Source organism: Furipterus horrens, unplaced genomic scaffold (assembly GCF_987537825.1).
Source record: "Furipterus horrens unplaced genomic scaffold, mFurHor1.1.pri manual_scaffold_16, whole genome shotgun sequence".
In the NCBI taxonomy this organism is placed as follows: Eukaryota; Metazoa; Chordata; class Mammalia; order Chiroptera; family Furipteridae; genus Furipterus; species Furipterus horrens.
Genome location: NW_028327186.1, coordinates 13,045,071 through 13,051,127, shown reverse-complemented (window position 1 = coordinate 13,051,127; position 6,057 = coordinate 13,045,071). Strand labels below are relative to the sequence as shown.

At 61.5% G+C, this 6,057-nt stretch overlaps 1 long non-coding RNA gene across 1 annotated transcript; it reads left to right on the top strand.

Moving 5' to 3' along the window:
• Positions 1-3,359: 3,359 nt before the first annotated feature.
• Positions 3,360-5,921, top strand: LOC149992194 (uncharacterized). Its single transcript, XR_016508489.1, has 3 exons — positions 3,360-3,450; positions 5,146-5,408; positions 5,840-5,921. It is a non-coding gene; the product is annotated as an uncharacterized LOC149992194 (long non-coding RNA).
• The last annotated feature ends 136 nt before the right edge of the window (positions 5,922-6,057 follow it).

Sequence of the window (6,057 nt, the reverse complement as noted above, 5' to 3'; positions counted from 1 at the left end):
GGCGCGTCACGGCCACGTCACGGCCGCGTCTCCTCGCAGCCCCGTCACGGCCTGGGCCCCGCCAGTCGCGCTCCCGCTCGCTCTTGGGCGCTGGCGCCCCCGCGGCGGCTTTTATTGGATGCGGGCGGTAGTTTCCGCGGGGACGGTGACGCCATAAACGCCCAGAACTTTCCGGGGGGTTCGGCGGCTGCCTCCTCGGACCTCCGGCTCGGGGGCGGGCGGCGCGGGGGCGGCGGGGCCGGGCACCTCTGTGCGGTCACGGGGGCAGCTCCCGTGCGCGCTCCGCGAGCCGGCTCGGGTGAGAGCATCCCCAGCTCCCCGTCCCGGCCGCCGTGCGCTCCCCAGGGGGCGCCTGTTCGGACTTGGGGCGCAGGGTCACTGCGCCTCTTCGTGAGCATTGTAGTGACGGCGTCACGTGACGGGCTCGACGCGACGCTGCTGGGAACGAGTTCGTTCTCGCCGTCGATGAAGGGCTCCGCGCGTGAACGTACCGCACGTCCGCCTCCCGGCTGCTGTCGGGGCCGTGGGAGCGGTTCCCACGGGCGCCTGCGGGGAGCGCGCCGCGGTATCCTCGGCCGCACAGACCCCCAGCAGTGCAGTTGCTGGCTCGGTGGGGAGTGACTCGCCTTCCCCCACCATAGAGACGCCTGCCTGGTGCTTTGAGAAACCCCCCGCGGGACCCCGTTGTGCCCATGGGACCCCCACGCTGCCCCTGCGGAGAAAGGGCAGTGGGCAGAAGTGGGCACAGCGCGGCCGCCGCCCGCTGGCACTGTCCCCAGAGCCGTTCAGATAACGCCCTTGACAGTCACTGGCTGCAGGTGGGGGGGCTGGTCGGCTCCGGCTGCTGCCGACAGATAACTGGCTCCCCGCGCGCGGCCTGGACCCAGGGCGGGGTGCAGGGGCCCCCGTGACCCGAGGCGGGGGCTGCGTCTCTCGCGCTGTGGCTCGGTTCGCTGCAGTGTCAACCCATGAACCGAAGGGTGGCAGGTTCGATCCCCAGTCGCGGTGCGTGCGGGAGGCCACCAGTCCGTGATTCTCTCTCCCATGGACATGTCTCTCTCTTCCCTTTCCTCTCTCTAAAAAGCGATTTTTAAAAAGAGTCCCCGGGTGAGGACAAAATGCCAGTGACAGGAGGCCCCGGTGCCCTGCCTTCGCTTCCTGTGTGGCTGTAACAACACACTGCACACTGCGTGGCTTCCGACAACACGCCCTTATTCGCTTCCAGCTCCGGAGGTCAGAATTCCCAAAGGCTTTTACGCGCGAAAACGGGTGTGGCGGGGCTGCGCTCCTCCTGCAGGGAGGGAGAGAGGCCATTCCTTTGCTCCTTCCAGCTTCTAGGAGCCGCCGGCATTCGCTGGTCCAAGGCTTCTGCATCTTCAAAGCCAGCGACGCAGCGTCTTCAGGTCTCACTCTCGGACATGTGTCCACCGTGACATCTCCTTCATGCACTCGGCCTCCTGCCCCCTTACAAGGAAGGATCCCCGAGGTCCCAGTGGGCCGAACTGGAAGATCCGGGATAATCGCACTTCACAATCCTTAACTTGATCCCATCCGCAAAGTCCCTTCTGACAGGCGTGATGGGAGGCTCCGCACCTGGGCCCTCTCTGCCCCTCTGCCCCTCTATGTCTTTTCCCCGGCTGGTTTGTGGGTGTTCTCTGCAAACTGTGGCCAAGCCCTAGGAGCATCAGTCCCAGATGCTCAGAAGGTCCCCAGCTGATTTTGGTCCCCAGTAAGGATGGACCCAGGCTGACCACACCTCTTGCCAATCAGTCATGGGAGGCTCTTCCCCATGGGGCTCACTCTGCCTTCTCGGGGGTTAGGGAGTCAAGGTCTGAGTTCTGCCTCAGGGAGACCAGTCAAGAATGGGGGTTCTTAGTGGATTTAGTGCTGGCCTGCAAACCAAAGGGCCGCCAGTTCGATTCCCAGTCAGGGCACAGGGCTGGGTTGCAGGCCAGGTCCCCAGTTGGTAGCGCAAGAGGCAACCACACATGGATGTTTCCCTCCCTCGTTTTCTTCCACCCTTCCCTGTTCTCTAAAAATCAATCAATAAAATCTTTTGTAAAAAATGGGGCTTCTGAAGTTCTACCAGGCAAGAGTGGTACTCAGATTCCTGTATGGGAAAAGAAAAATATATAGTTTGTTTTAGATTGTTGGAAAACATGAGAGGAGAGAGCACCAATTCATTCAGCTGTGACTGCCAGTCACAGTGAGTTCTGGGTCCTTGGGGACAAGCAGGGAGACTCCACTTCCTGATCACTGCAACCCCTACACCCTGTCCTCCGGCGGCTGCAGGACCCTCTCTGATCGCCAGCCCACAGTGTGGCAGCCCTGGGCTCTAGTCCCACCTGTGAGGGCCAGCTGCAGGACGGGGCGTGTCCCAGCCCCTCAGGTGTCCCCCTGTAAGACAGGGTCAGTGTGATGAGGCACATGCATGTGGATGCCTGGCGCGACTCTGGGCACAGGTGGCACCAGGGTCACTTCCTTCCTGTCCTTGTTTCCAAGGCCAGGCTCCCAGCACCATCAGGCAGGAAGCGACCCCTCACACCTGAGAACTTACTTGGGGACTTGCTTCTTCCAACCAGTGCCCTCTGGCCAGGAAGGATCAGGGCTGGGAGAGGAGAGTGGGCCCAGCCTGGCTGGCTAATGGTGCTCCCTCTGTACCCCCGCCTGGCCTTGCAGGTTTGTCATGAGATGGGACACAGGGTCTAAGCAGGGCGGATGCTCCCCCACCCCCAGGCATGTGCAGCCCCCGTGGTGAGCAGCGCTGCCCTGCCCCCACCTGTCTCAGCCCTGGCTCCTCTGCCTAGGCCAGAGCCAGCACTCTGAGGCCCTGGCTGGGTGTCCACGTTCCCCGTTCCCAGCCAGCCCAGGCAGAAGCCTCAGAGTCCAGACCCTCAGAGTCTTCAGCTGTGCCGTGACCATGCTGATGCGAACACCTGTCATTCAGGGGCTGAGGGAGCCCCAAAAGCTTACTTGACTAGAAACGGAGGGAGCACTCACCCCAGGGGAGGTCTGTGGACCTGGAGCCCACTGCCTCCAAGGCTCTGGCCGTGGACGGGAACAGAGGGGTGTCCTAGAGGACAGGGCACACAGTCCCCCTCTCTGAGCCTGGGGACCTGGCCCGCAACCCAGGCCTGTGCCCCGACTGGGAATCGAACCGGCGGCCCGTTGGTTCGCAGGCCGGCGCGCCATCCACTGAGCCGCACCAGCCAGGGCAGAGAGTATTTCTGAGGTGCCCGGTGTTTCACAAGAAAATGCAGGTCTGTGCTGTGTCACATAGGACATGGAGGCAGGCCGTTGCTCTGCGCTTCGGACTGTCCTGTTGAGGGAGAAAGGGCGGGAACTGACTACTGTCTCTGTCCCCACAGGAGGCGGCAGGCCGGGACCCACCCAGGCCACACCCCTCGGCCTCTCCTGCTGAGCCATCAGCCTCATCTTGGGCCGCATGAGGTACGTTGTCCTTTTTGCTAAGCTGGTTTCAGGGAGGGTGGCCACCGAGACTCCCCGCTTCACCGATGAGGAAACTGGGACTCAGGGAAGTGAGGTGCCTTGGCTTGGGTCTCACAGCTAATGCAGGGACAGTGTGCTCCACGTCTGCCCCGGGCCCTCCAGATCCACGCAGGGCACGTGCCCTCAACCCCGGCTCCCCGGGCGAGGGAAGCAGGCGCCTCCTCTGTGGAGGGAGGGCGCTGCCTTCATTCTTCTGCCCGCATTTCCTGCCCCAAAGGGCCTGGTCCTGGGTGGGCATGTCACCCACTGCCAGCCCTGTCCCTGCTCATTAGAATCCTGTCTGTGCCTTCTTCTGCCCCCGCTGGCAGGAGAGTTGTCCTGGTGGCTCAATGCCTGAGAATCTCGAGTCCCAGGAGAGGGTTTAAGCCTAAATACTCCCTGGGTTCTCCGAGGAGCTGGGGGAAACTTGGCTCTGACCCTGGGACCCAAACCCTATCCATCCAGTGCGGAAAGGGACCTGTGAGGGCCCCAGTGCGCCCAGGTGCACTTGGGACCAGATGTCTGGGGTCCACGGCAGCGGCCGGGAGGCGCCCCCGGGGAGGAGGGGGAGAAGGTGGTGACTGCCATGTCCAGGGAAACTTCCTGTGGAAATCTGGGCCGGTGGGAGGCTCTGCAGCCGCCAGGGGCCAGCAGAGGCTGCATTTCTCCCGCCTCAGCCCTGCACCCGGACCTTGAGGCCTCCAGCTGGAACTCCAGGCTGCCTTCTGGAATTTAAAAAATAAACATTGTCGCTTAGTGATGTGCACACACGATAACAGAAAGTAGGCCACAAGCCCGTGCTGAAAGTCCAAGGCAGCCCTCCTCCGCCCCAGCCCCCAAGGTCCCTTTTCCTTTTTTAACCGTTTCTATTCCGAAGACCTCTTTCCTGAGGGTCTCACAGTCCTAAAGCAGCAGCTTATCTGTAGACCCTGATGATCAGCCTTCCGAGGTCCCCGCGGCGGAGAGTTGGTGCACCGCCTCCCCGCTCAGCCCCTCCTCAGCCCTCCCCGTCAGCGCAGTGCATTGGAACAGCGGGGTCACAGTCCTCTGCTCTCTCTCCGTGGACTCCAGAGCATCGCGCAGCCCTCGGAGTGCGCGCGTGAGCCGCTGTTTACCTCCCCTCTTCGAGGCACATGTGCGTTCTTTGACGAAAATAAAACTGAAATTTCCCAGCCTTTTCTATAACAGATTCCGCAGGTCAGGTGCCCTGTGATCGAATATTAGAGGTGGTCCATGGACAACTGAAAGAACAGTGTCATGTTCATTTTCATGTGCATCAGGAAATACCTTCGTACGTCTGTGTGTGTGTCATGAGCCCTCCAGTTTGCGGTTTCACAAGTCGAATCACCTAGGATGACGCTAGCATCCGTGTTTTGAATGTCAGAAACGAGTTCGAGGTGAAGAACATGATCACATGCTGTGCGGTCCCAGAGGCAGTTATGGCAACAGCCATGAATGGGGATTCAGAGATGGATCGGGAAAGGGGCCTTGATTGCCAGAGTTGGAAGCCAGGGAGCGAGCAAGGACTTTGCTGTGACGGCAAAGCGCTTCCCTCCTGGTGACAGTCACGCCGCGTTCCGACTTGTCCATGATTTATTTTTACAAGTTGCTTTTCTTGGTGTTCCTAATTGCCCTTTTTATTTTTTTATTAACCAGGCAGCATATCTTCAAGTTGAATCATTGCCCGGGTCACGGAGTCCCCTGTTTGCCTGTAGACACCCAGGAACCATTTCCGAAAGGAGCTGTTGAATGTGCTGCAGTGGTCAGGGTCCGCCGCTACCCTCATCGGCCTCAGGTCACTCCTCTGACAATGTTCACCAAGTACCTGTCCTGTGCCAGGCAGAGAAGGTCAGAGAAGGAACTAAAGGGACAGACAGAAACCCCTGCCTCCCCGGAGCCTGCATCTAGGGGACAGACAGGTGACTGAGCACACAGCGCACTGGAGGGAGGTGGTGCTGGGGGCCTGGTGTCAGACGGGGGGGGGTGGTCCGGGAAGTCCTCCCCGATAGCACGGCATCACGGACGACAGGGAGGAGAAGGGGAGTCTGCCGACGCGCTGGCCTCGGGTGATTCCAGGCCGAGGGACTGTCCACACAGAGGCCCCGGGTAGAGAGACGGGATGCAGGTCCCAGAGATTTCAGTCGTCCTGGGGCCTTCGTGGCCACCGTCCTGTGCAGGGCGCCCGCTCAGGCCCGCAGCTGACGGGCGCAGGGCTCCGGGCTCAGCCCACGCTGCTTCCTGGGCCCCTCCCAGCCCTCCCCTCCCACGCCAAGGACTCCTCACTCCTCCCCGCCCCACGTGCCCGCCTCCTCCCTTCTCACCCACTTCCAATCTGCCATCCAATCTCCAGGAGAGGAAAAACTGGCTCCGTGTGCACTCTGTGTCCTCTGGTCCCGGGCCAGCAGCTTCTGGAATCTTTGTTCCTGTCTTCACGTGGACCGGCAGAGGGAACTCGGTCCCCACTGGGCACGTGTGGAGGGAAGGAGACAGGCAGGTGCGCAGAAACCAGGGCACCCTCAGCACCAGCCGTGCCACGGGGAAGCCCTGCCGCCCCAACTCCGTGCTGGG